We start from the raw sequence: 13,396 nt of genomic DNA on the forward strand, positions 1-13,396 counted from the left end.
TTTTGAACCTAGAAAGCAAAATAGAAAGGCTGGAAAGAGTAGTATTCTGTATGAGATTTGTGGTATTTTTGTGGAGAACTGACTAACAAGCACATGATGTGCAGCTTGGAAGAGTGGGGGGAAAGTGCTGGGACAGAAACCTGAGCTTTCAGAGAAATTAATCTCACTGACATTAAAACAACCTCAGTTCACACATTTGTAGGTGAAAGACTCAAGTGCCAGATTTCTAATGAAAAGGTAGCCATGATCAAGCCATGAATAGCAAAGAGGCATGGCAAAGGTTTTAAAAAAATGGCAACATATTGAGGAAAATCTATATGGAATATGTTGGCTCCAACTGCAATATTGAAACAGCTGTTGAATTGCAGCCTGAAAAAGCGTAAAATATTGAGAACTGGTAACACAAGCTCCAATTCTGAAATACTTGTGTGACAAGCAGAAGAGAAACTCGTTAGGCAGCTGAAAATGTCACAGAACTAATTGCTTCATTTTGCTAGCTACCTTCTGTTACATGCACATCGAAAACCGCTCCGTAAGATGGGGAATATTCAACTTTTGAGGAGCAGTAGTAGACTCTGTGGCATCTGAGCACCTCCATGCTCCAAACTTCTGCTGTCTGGCACCACAGTAAAGAAATGCCACTATTCCCCTTTTACAGACAAGGAGGTAGAGCAAAACAAAGTTATTTTCTAAAGGTTGCACTGAGAGTTTGTTGGCAGGTCAGGGACTGAACCCAAGTCCCCAGAAAACTAGTTAAATCTTTAACCACTGGAATTTTTTTTGCTGAATTGTGAAACGGGTCATTGTTAATAATTCAGAATTGCTATTCTTTTCTCCTTTGACAGATCTAAGGATTTTCATGTGCCACCTCCTTATTCCCTCATGTGTTTATATGGAGCATGCACTGCATATTTGGTTGAAAGCCAAGTGTGCCTCAGTTCCTCATTTGCTTATCTCCCATCCCACCTCTGCATTGTCTTTTATAAGTGTATCTCTAATCTCAAGCAGCGTTTAGCAAACCGAGATACCAATGTCACAAGGGGTGACTGCAACAGTAGAGCTCCTAATAGTCTCCACTAGTGCAGCTATGGAAAACTTGAGCAGCCCTAGGAACAGATCACTAGGTGTTTGAGATTATTTTCAAGAACCTTCGCTAAGTATTCACCAGGAATAGGGAGACAGCTGTTAACACTCCAGAAATACCAAGTGAAGGTTTGAATGCCAATCCAGAAAAGGAGTTGAAAATATAGTAGATGATTTATCAAGGGCATATTGGAGAAGTGTGAATAGAGATGGTGCTGTCATGATGTATCTTACAGTGCCCGATATTGGAATGACTGCTTAGAAATTTCCAGTTAGACATGGCAAAATTTGTGATAATTGCCAGTGTTGAGGGAGTCTATGTTAAATGGGTACCAAAAGGCAAAATGTGAAGAGCCTGAGGACGAGGGAATTTGTTGAGGACAACGGAATTTGGGTGGTTGGGTTTGTGGTTGGGTTTTTTTTGGTTTTTTGTTTTTTAAACATTCTGACAGAGATTATTATAAAGAGGTAAGAGGAAAATGGCATTTTATCACCATCCCACTTGCCATCAGTTGGAGTTCTCCCCTCCCTAGCTCTAGAAATCAAGGGATGGAGAGAGGACAGAGGTCTGGGGAAGGAGTGCTGAGTGCTGCATTGCAGTGTGGGTGGTGGGGACTGAAGGAAGAGCATCTGCTGCTTTTGTCTCCCCCACTTCATCACTGCTGGTTTCAGAGGCAGCTGGGAGGTAGCCAGTCATACAAACAAAGTAACTTAATCCAAATAATAGGCATTGGTAATAAAACATAAAAGAATACTTGGCAAGAGGGTTGTACAAAAGAAGAAATGTTTTAACCTGAGGTGTGATCACACCTGAGGTGCAAGGTGTGAATTGCTGAATGCAGTGTGTTTAGGAAAGATGGATGCAAAACTGAAGGAGCTGCTGGCACTGCTTGAGTGATACATGAGCTCGATTTTGTCTACATTACTTGGAATTGGCTTTTAGCTTCTGCTGCTCTACTATCTGCACTGTTTTGACAGTAACTTAATAAAAGCAGGAGCCAACTGCTCTGAGGGATCTGTGTGTCCAACCTGGGTGTTCGGTCCAAGTCCAGCCTGGTGTCTAGCTGGCCATGTGCGTGCACAGATGCCACTTCTGTGCACACAGTTGCTATGCTAGTGCCAAGAGATGTGGCACGCACAATTTGTGCAAGCACATATGCAAACAGATAACTCGAAAATCTAGTCTTGAAAGTATTATGGTTATTACCACAGATGTAATTCACCTTGAATCTGTTTAATAATAGCATTTTAGAATGAGTCAGTCCTAATGATTACAAAAAGAGACCTGCAGTAGTTTGTCCTCACATCTTCTGTTCATGTTGAATACAGTGTATGGATACTAAGCTCCGATTCTCTGCCTTTGATCCTCGGGTAACTATTTATTCCTACACAAACTGGACTCCAAATGCTGTTGAACTGGAATTCAGTCATCCTGCATTGCTCTGCTAGTGTGAACACACCACTTCTGAAAGATGAGGGAGCTCTGTGGTGTTTGGTGGCTGCCTGGCACTGGTTCTACATGTGTGTAAAAGGCTGGGGTCAGACTCGCAGTATTTGACTGAAACACTTAGGCTTAGTAAAAATGTCTTTGTTTCACCTCTGAAAGGAAATCATATCCAGTAGGCAGTTCTCTGCTCTTGATGACAGTGAACACTCAGTACAAATGATGTCATATTACATTGCTCAACACGTGGCATGAAAAAAAGCTTATAAAAATGGGGTATGTGAAGATTTATTGAGATAAACTGTGGCAAGCTACCAGGAATTCTTCTGTGAGAGAAATAACCACCCTAAGAAAGCAGAGCCCAGAGCACCTCTGACGACTGCGCTGGCCAGAAGTGACAGTGAGAAATGGCTTCTCTGGAAGCAAAGGGAATTTGAAGTGCTCTTAAAAGAAATGGATGGATATGAGAGGTTGGTGCTCTGAGCTGTCTCAAAGCTACTTTGAGCCTAATTCCTGGCCTTTCTCTTACAAATTACTAAAAACAATGGTTTCATATATGCCATTTATTCAACACAAATGATTGCCTGAACAAATACCAGTCACAGAGGGCAGGCATAAAGGCACCAGGCAAGATCGCTACCTTTGGACTAGTGCATGAACCAAGTGGGAAGTTCCTGACAAAAGTTGAAGTTGCTTTATGCGGGTCATTGCCATCTGGATTACCTTCCTGGACCTTCTTGATAACAGGCGAATTGCCAAAAATAGCTTCCTCTGAGACCGTAGGGCACGAGAACCGATAACAACGCCAGTGCTAAGTGTACGCCTCCTGTTGCTTCACTTGCCTTTTGCCCCTTTCCTTCTGGGGCATAATTAGAAGAATCCTCAATGGGGGGACTTAACTGCAGTCATTTTTAAGCTAGGTGGATGTTCTACATGGTCCTCCATGACTTCTGAACCGCACAATGCACCAAATGAATTATAGATATTGGCTTCTTCAAGGCATTATGACTGGAGGGAGGTTCATCCACATTTTACTACAGAAATACAGCTCTTGGTGTCAACTGTCCAGGAACTCATGAAGTTAGAAACCCTAATCCATGTATTTATGATCTTTGAGTAACTAACTCTGAAGATAAGCTGAAATGAGCCAGCGTTTCTGCAGTGATCCTTTCTCCTTGAGCACTGACAGCTTTCCTGAGTGCTGTCATCTCAAGGGAAGGCACCGGGGCTGCAGCATCAATCATTTCTGAAGTGTTGTCAAGCCCGATGGGGCAGAGCAAGGCTGAGCTGGGGATGCTGCTGCCAGCATGCTAGCTTTCTGACTTAAAAGCTTATCCACTGGGTCCCAATGGCGCGACTGGAAAACAAAGCAGCAAAACTCTAGCTGACAAAAGTGGATGGAGGCAAGCCAGGACTAGAACAAAACAAAAGCTGCAAATAAAATATAGATCATCTCAACCCTGTTAAAAAAAGGACTCTCGTGTGGCCAGGAGAAGTCTATGCAGTGTTGGGCACAGAGCAGGCTTGGACATTGATTTATGTCCCTTCTTGTGACACTGAAACACGGTGGGGAAGGCAGAGCTGTCTGCCCAGCACAAAAAAAGAAAAAGTCATGTTTGTTTTCCCTTTAGAAGGAGGTGACGTGAGACAACCCTGCGTTCATTGTGTCCTGTCTTGGTTAAGGAGTAGCTTTGTTCTCTGGTCTGCTGGGCTATGTGTGTTTGAGGTGAAAAGGTGCTGACCTAAGGAAGACCCTGAGAGAGAGACTTTGGTGCAGAGCTGAGGTTTTTCTTAGGCTAGTCCATGAGCCCACCAGCTTACATGTGGTTTCAAAATGCAGACAGTGGACACAGCTTGGAGATAGAAACATTTCCCCAAGCACTGTTATGATAGTTGTGGAAATGGCAGTCACCGTCTGCAGAGCCACAGCAAGATGGATCACTGTGGCAACATCCTCTATTAGGAAGGGGCACTCATGGTGCTCGGGCACCAGCCAGAGGTCCAGACTTGGGAGGGAAATGTGCTCCACCAGAGCTGTTCAGACCCACAAGATGACTTCAGTGTGCTTAATTGCTTCTAGAGGGAGCCATCAGCTGGTCTAACTGTCTAGCCTCCTCACTTCTGGCGTGGTGAAAGGTTCCCAGACTGGGACAGTCTGAACATCTTCCTTAGCTTTCCTAGTGATGCTAGGATTCATGGACGGATCCATCTGCCAAAGCCTCAGAAAGAGGGAGCCTGTGCCAGTGCAGCGGGGAAGGGGACTGGCAGAGGCAGTGAGGCAGGCAGGAGGGCCGCTAGCTTGCGGTGCTGCTCGCACATGGCAGGGGCTGGCCTCAGGCTTGACCTGGCACTGCCACTGAAAGGGCCAGGAATAAATGAAGCAGATGGGAAGTTGTGGTGGAGGCTAACCACAGGGCAGGAGCATGGGCTACATCTGTCCGCAACACCCACGTCCCATGGGAATCGTCCTGCTGATGCCTGGGAAGCGGTTTGGCATCCTGTCTGTCCCCCTTGCCTGTATTTTTCCTTGTGGCATCATTCCCTGCGAGAGCTGACCTGAGCAGATGTAGGATATTTAAGCTTCAGTCAGGGCATATTTAAGTTTGGCTACAGCAGTGTCTAAAACATTCTTCACAGAAAGGTTTTTGACCATTATTTTCACCCTCTCCTTAATCTACAAACTTATATTTTTACTGACCAGCAGCAGTGCTATGCGAAAGGGCCCTGTAGACTGGAGGGCAAAGGCACTGCGTGGGGAAGCGTACACCACACTCGCCAGAGGCAAGGCTTCAGTGTCTGTTCTTGGTCTCACCATTACTGATGGACAGCCCAAGGCTTCAGCCAAAAAAAAAAACAACACTTAGGACAGTGGCTTCAGTTGTGTAAGAGTGAACTGGGGGCAAACACGGTTTTGCTCCTTGGCAGCTGATGTGTTCTTGCCTGCTCCCTCCAAAGCAACATGCCGACCAGGCGTATGATTTTGGGCTTATTTAACCCCAGGCCAGCTACTGCCTGTCCCTTTGTCACAGACCACTTGGTCTTCTAGAGCTTTCTCGGACTCCTCTAAGTGAATAAGGACAGAGTTATTTCTGCCCAAAAGACTACCTAGCTGTGTGTACTAAAAGGGAATTCCATGCCCTTCGTGATTAAAGGTGTTTGTTCTGTTATTGGTAGTTGTAAAAATTGTTTCCTGAACCTTACTGTTTCTCTTTTTTTTTTTTTTTTTTTTTAAATAAACAGAGCATCTGTCTGCCATAATGCTACTGGGTTTTGCCTTTTAATTAAAAAAAGCCCACAACTTTTTAATGTCATATATGATTTTATATACATTCATCATGCACTGAAAATATATGAAACATTTCCTATAGGTTTGAACTGTGAACCATTCAGTCTACTTCTGCCTGCAGAAACTGCAAAAACTTCAGAAACTATGACTTAAGAAATTGTTAGCCTGATCTCCAGTTCTGAGAAGGGGACAGGGGAAAGGACCTTTCCCATCATCTCTCAAATTATTGTGATATGCCTTAATTCTTAAAGCTTTGAACCAGTTAATCCTGTCTTTATTGTTGTTGTAGCATGAACTGACTCAAGGGGATGTCTGGACCAAACTAGAGGCAAGAGAAGTTAAACCATAACTCTCCTACCAAGCAGAGAGGACATCCCAGTCCTGAAAGAAGCTGGTGCTGGAATGCAGAAAGGAGTGGGCAAACCCAAGACACCGAGGCATCAAACACACCAATCAATCAGAGGTGGTGGGTGGAGAAGTAAATTGGGAAAACAGAAAAAGGGATCAAATATGTTTCCAAAGAATATTTATCAATATTGTGATAGGCACTTTATATATAAAAAAAGAAATATATATATATAGAGATAAAGTATATATAAAACTTCACCTTAACCAGAACTGAGTGTTTAATTGCTAAGCTCTAGAGACCTAGAAATGTTGTGAAAAGCATGACAGAAGCAACAGAAGCTGAAGATCATTAGCATGATCAGAGTTTAAGTATGGGCAAGAAAATAAAGAGACCAGAAGGAAAGTGTGAAATATCTTGCTAAGAAATAACAGGGTTTTCAAAGCAAGACTTGAAGTACGTTAATTAGTTGAAAGGCAAGAAACCTTTACTTTTAGCCAAAGACTGCCTGATCTGCCATCTTCTACGTCATTTTGGCAAAATGAGCAAAGAAAGATTTCCTGCGAATATTATGCTGAGGTTTAGCTATGGTGTCAGGAATTGCAATGAGGGAAGTGTGTTCCGGTAGAAAGCTGGAAGGCTTGCTTTTTGGGGTTAGTTGTTGTGCTTTACAGAGGAGAAGCCAGGTTAGGGCAGAGAGGCAAGAGCAATGTACATGCGCATTGTACCTTGGCTGCCTGCTGCTAGGTTTCCTTCCTGCCTGGATGGCAAGTGATTACAGGCTGCAGCTGCTAATCATTTCAGACAGTGGTTTGAACCTTTGGGGAACTGAAGCCATAGCATTTCTCTTCTGGACTCTTAACTTTGTACTTTAGATATTTACTACTGGCTGAGCAGGCCAATAGTATGTTCTCTTGGACAGGCTTAGCAGCAGCCTGTTTCATCCAAGCAGGTTGAAATCAAAACCCTGAACCTTGCTCATCTCTACAGACCTCTGAAAGAGAAGAGTGATCTAAATTGATTTAATATTCTTGGGCTGAATATAGAGTTTCTCTTTAGACCTTATCCTCAGAGGACAAAAATACTTGTTAGTCCCAAAAATCACTTAAATGGGGGGAAAAAAACAACAACAAAAAAACCCAAGACAAAAATCTAGAGTCTTAATCTGTAAATCTCTGGGGAGAATATTAGCTTTTTATTGTTTCCCTATCAGTAAAATGCAGGAAATAGTCCAAACTGCCCCACCTCTACAACTTCCCATTATTTATCACAAGAAATGTCCTTTCTAGGCTCTTTGGTTTACTCCTGCAAATAGATTATGCAAATATATCCCAGAATTCAGCATATGGAAAAGAACACATGAAAACTCTGTCCAACCAAATGCAAGGTGCCTTCATGTGCTGCTCATTCAGACTGTGAGCTGACTGCTCTCAGAGAAGGCAATGCAGTATTGTATTGCAACCTGAGAGTACGAAAACACCCAGGTAGTCTCAGAAAAATGGGTAATCAGAAAGCATTCACTGGAGCTGGCAGGGAAGCATATTTTGCAAGCACTTGTTTTATAAATATTTATTTTAAAAATTGAATTTGGGGAATTGTCAGATACAAGACGCCCTAAAAGACTGAATAGAAACTTCATGTTTGAAAATCTTGCGTGTTCATTTTTAAATTTTTTTTTAATATTCCCTATAACCTCTTTTCTTCTTTTTCAGTTTGAAAGAACTGACGAAACTAAAATCTAAAAAAAACTGGCTCAGGCAGAATGCAGAGCCAAGGCCAGGTTTCCCAAAGAATGTGTCAGTAAGAAAGAAACCTACAGCCAGTAAGAAAAATGCCTCGAGTTGTTATCATTAAGTTATCTTGAATAAACTATGTATTGTGTATTTCCTGAAGAACATGACCAAAAACTCATTGAGACCATAGATCTCCCAGTAGGTTATGGCTAAAAGCCCAACTAATGTTTTATGCGTCTTTTTGGTTCATATCCAAAAGGATTTGTTTGTTTGTTTTCACTCATTCCTTACTCATGAAAAAAAGACCAGTGAACTTAATGGGATTTGCAATACAGAATTCATTTTTCATTTGTTAGAGAGCACTTCCTCCACACTGTAGAGAAATTGTTTCCCAGCATAGAAAAACCTGTATTGATGTGGCTCAGATTTAAAATTTAGTAATGTATTTCCTCTACTGGGGACGTTCTGAATTTCTTTAGGGCAGTGAGTCATTCTGGTGGTGGCACCAAACTCAACATATTTATGTTGAATGGCAAAACAACAACAAAAACTTTCCCAAATTTGAAAATATCACTGAAAAAGAATAAAAGCACAATTGTCTTCAGCCATTATGGCTTCCCTAATTTGAATCACATGGGAAAATGCTTTGTTAATGGCTTTCTTCTTTTACTCCTCACTGGCAACAAACCAAACCAAACCAAACCCCTTCTTTGTTCTTTTTCCTTTATGCATTACTTTTCCATCTGGTTTTAGAAGAAGCTGGTCCCATGGGTTAGCAATTACGTTGACATACTAGAGATCTGGGGTCGTTTCCACAGACTTCCTGAATAGCCATGGCCTGACCACTTTATCTCCACTACTATTCTGTAAAATGGGAATAATTCCACTTTTTCTCACAAGGCTGTCACTAGAAAATCTATTTATTGCTACAAGAGGCCCAACTAACACTGGAATATTCAAGGCATATATATTTTGTATTTTTCCTTACAAGTGTGTACTGGGTAGAGTTTAAGCTAATATGTCCCGACGATGATTCATGATGATACGATGATTCATAAGAGGAACAAATTTGAATAGATTTAAATATGTACATGTAAAAGAAATATGTGCGGCCTCCCAGCGCTCTTTGAAATATAAATGTGAGAATTCCTTTAGGTATAACACTGGAAGCCTCCACGTCAGACCGTACTGGCAGGTGCCAGGCAGAAGAAGGCAGCCAGAAGGACTGATTTATTCGGCTTTCTGCCAGCAGACCCCAAAGGCTGCAGCCCCGCATTACTCCAAACCGCAAGGCGGGTGGTAGGATGCGCTCCAGTAACACCGCCTTCTGCTTTTAAGCCCAAGTAGAAGGCTTACTCCTGTGTGTTCTGGACCTGTGCTCTTTTTTTTTTTTTTGTCTGTTTTTCTACACCAGCTTCTCAGAGTTCGATTTTCATTTTATTCCCCATTTTATTCCCCTCCTTAGAGTATTATTTATAACTGAATAGCACAATGTTATAGGCTGAGCAGACAGGGCACTATATATAGCAAGAGCAGGGCAGTTCCCCACTCCAGTCATCTCCTTCTGCTTTTATGTAGATAGTAAATGATGGGCCACATTCATCTCTAGGAAATGCATGTCAAAGGAGTTTAAGCGCTGCATCCTGCCCACACCAAGGGAAGGTAATTCAGGCTTTACACAGCAGTACTGCGTTTTCCTAGCGCTGAGGAGTTGCAGATGAGATCTTTCATCCTTTAGCTGAGTGCCGAGAGCCCGTGCTTTAGAATAGGGTATTTACAATAGCAAATGGTAGCACTCCCAGCCTGGAGTAATAGGCAAATTTCAGCCAAAAAAAAAGTGGCATTCATTCACATCATCCCCCTCTGCTGACCCCGTTGCCGACATATGCCTCTCTCAGCCTTGGGAACCAGGCCATGCCTCGGCCGGTGGCTTGGCTCTGCCCTGCCAGGGCCGGGACCGGCCTCAAGGCTGCCATTTGCTTTGTTTGTGCTTCGGGCTCGTTCCTCTGACTTGCCTCCTCCGAGCCAGCTGACTTGCCCGTGCTTTTTTCCCTCTGCCAAGTCTGCTTTGCTGCCTTCTTTCAGGTCTGGAGCTGTTCTGCTGCCTGCTCTTTTTACAGCTGTCCAAGTGAGCAGAAATAGTTGAACCGACAATACAACTTTGCCAGCTCTGGTCACTTGGGTCCTACAACTTAAACACAGCATGCAAAAGCTTAAGCAGCAGCTTTGCTGATGGGGCTTAGCCCCAAACCCACACAAATCCAAGGTAATCTGGAAGCAGCTCACTGCCTTCTCTTAATATTAGTGTCAGATGGCTTCAGCTGAGATGGAGGCTGAAGGAGCTGGGAGCTGTGTGCATGCCTTGTCAGAGAAAGTTTGTGATCTAAAGGCTTTATAATCTGCATATTGAAAACTGCCAGAAAGTTTAGTGCAGCGGTTCTGCTTTTACCCGTGCAGAGCTATGGGGCATGGGTTAAGGCCCAGCTCCAAGAAGCAACCGAGGTACAGCAATGCAAAGCAGCTGAGGAGATGCTGCAGACAAGGCTATCAGTTAAATTTTCTGCCCAGCCTAAGGGTTGTTCGTGTATTGTATCCACTGGCTGATAAATGTAAAATACAAAAGCATTCTGCCTTGCAATCAGGGAGTAGAACTGCAGTCTCCACCCTCCCAAAGGATGATTTAAATATGAAGCTACGGTGCCATGCTCTTCCTTTCCTTCTGAATGATCAAATGTATTTTTAATTCTTTAATGCAAAGTAAAAAGGCACCAACACGAGAGTTGAAGAGCTCTCTCTTGCTCCAGAAAAGCCTCAGACAGGGTGGCTAGAGACCTCTCCTGGGAACACCAGCAACTCTTCTGCCTTTGGTGGAGTTAAAATCACACTCCCCATGTTCTAAGCAACCACCTAACCCCTGAGGCACAGGATGAACGGAGTACAACCTCCTCCCTGGCTGTATGCTGGAACACAGCACCAGGTACTGCGGCATTTTGTACCCAGGTGGTCTCTGCAGTGGCCAGCGTCACCCAGCGAGCCAAGCCACCTGCCTGATTGTACAGGACCTATGGGCAAGAGAAAAAGCACAGGTTTAGTCACCCAAGGGATATGAGCTCTTTGTGGTCCAGTGCTGGATTTCAACACACTTTAGGAAGCCACTGTTCAGTAAGAGTTGTCTTATACCCTTCTGACTATACAAAATACAGACAAATATAGTGGTCTTCCAAAAATAAAAACTGGACACACAGTTTACGCCAGATGTCTATTCATTACAGGCAAAGCATTTCAGAGTCGCTCCTCCTGAGGTGCTAAGGTACACCTGCTGTGGTGTTTCCATTGCAGGCTTGCTATGACCCAAGTCACCGATACTTTCTAGTTAAGTCACTTCAGATGAACACAATGAAAGCCAATAAATAAACAGGAGAACTGTTGATTGGAAATGTTTCCCTATTCCTGCCACCAATAAAAGCAGACAGCAATCTGCTGTGTTTGCATGGCGAAACAGAGTACAATCTTTTTAACCCTCAATCCAGAGCTCACCTAAAAGATTTAGAACCAAATATTCCTCTTATTTACACCAGTGTAAATTTAGGGAAATTTCATCCGAGTTAATGTACCTCCAGGTGGTGGATTTTGCCTCAGATCTCATTATTTGTTGGGCTTTTATTTATACTCAGCCACTGTGTGTATACACATATACAAAGCAGTAATTTTTGCCAGCAATGAGAAGAGAGTGGAGTTTGCTATATAAATCAGTATTTCTCAGTCAATATGTTGCAACCCCTGAAGGGGCTATAAAAACCATCTGGGGGCTTGTGAAGCACTGAAAATTTTATAACAACCTAAAGCAAAGAAAATGTCATTTCTTCTACTCTCCATATAGCAGCACCATTCTCTTGGCAACCTGTCAAAACCATACATGAAACAATAAATTCTATAGGCTTATCACTTTTACCATAATTTTTTACTTTAGCTTTATAAAACATGTATGGGAACTGTGAAGTTTCTTTTACTTTTATATAGGATTTCCAATCTAAACTGCCTGAGAAATAGTGCTCTGAAATTTTTGGCCTCAAAAGGCAGTAGTTTTCATTATGGGCCTCCGCCTTAGTCTTCTCCTAAGCTGCTTGTTAAAACGATAGCCTATTTTGTCAAGCTTAGGCTTGTTTGTGTTGGAGCCAGTTTTTCTATTTCACCGCGACTTTCTGCCTGTCAGCTTCCTCTTTAAGCCTAAATCATACAGGGAAACATCAACATTTCCCTCTGTGGGAAGAGATGTTTTGCTTCAAGTGGAAAAAATGGATGAGATTTCCTGTATCCTCATTAGCAACTTGGTGTACGGTTTGAAATCTGCCCTTTCTAAGGTGAGATACCATCTGAAGAACCTCTGTGCTTTTAAGTATAGCCTCACAGCACATGCAACTTAGTGAATTTTGCTTTCATGTATGCATCTTTCATCTCTGTGCATAGGTACTTGTCTATGAAATTAATTGCGGTAGCAACCAAGTGTATCCCACATGCACCCACCTAAAGGAACCTGCGCCAGATCTTGCAATGTCTCCTGTGGCTGAGTTTCTCTAGCAGTTTAAGCCAGTCTCGCTCCTGGCTGCTGTGGGCCTGGCCACTTTGTTGTTCCAGTGGCTGCAGCATTCGTCACGCCCCTCAGAAGGCTCCTTCAGAGAACAAATTCAGAAAAAAAGCTCAGTGCTGGGTTTTTTCCCTGCCAGGATGAGATGGGTCACACAAGGGCCTGGCAAGCAGCCGAGCTAGTGAGGCTCTGAGACCCTCAGAGGGGCAGGGGAAAAAGGAGGGGATGGTAGTGCTGCTCTTTTGGCAGCTGTTAGGTTGGGTGGGCCAATCTCATGCAGCTTCACCCCAAACTCCTCTTGACTTCAACTATTTTTGCCTGATGCTTGAATTTCCACAAATGAGTCCTTTGCTGAGGCTAAGTACTTAATAGACGTGATGCCTCACTCTTTCCAAAAAGTGTGACTAGTTAACCGTTTAATGGGCACAAATTTGATCACTTAAAACATCTGCTATGAGGAGAAACAGTGATTTCTTGCCTGGGTGAGAGGTGGCTGCCCACAGCTACTTCAGTTTCTAGCTGCAGGTTACATGGCAACAAGAAAGTGGGGGGATCAGCATTGCCTTCTGGCTGCTGCTCTTCAGCTCCAGTTTCACTGGATTGGAACTGTGCTGTCCAAATTGGGTGTAATCAAAACTGAGCCTATTTCACAGTAATTTGTTCAGAACTTAACTTCCCTTAGCCCTGTCCTGTTTTACAAAGTTTGCACCTGCAGGGGCTGGGTTCAGATCCAAGCTGAGGGCATCTGGGGGCTTGGCTGTTGGCTTAGGTCTTCAGCCTTTCGGACTAGAGCCAGGATTCTTGCCCCAGGATCCGGGTGCAGCTTGCTAGTCATGGTCTGGCTCTTCTGCCTCCTTTCCAGAAGCCAGATTGTACCAAAAGGCTCCTAAAACCACTCAATAACATTTTTTCCATGTGG

The sequence above is a fragment of the Platalea leucorodia genome (assembly GCF_965183815.1).
Source record: "Platalea leucorodia genome assembly, chromosome: 8".
NCBI classification, from domain to species: Eukaryota; Metazoa; Chordata; class Aves; order Pelecaniformes; family Threskiornithidae; genus Platalea; species Platalea leucorodia.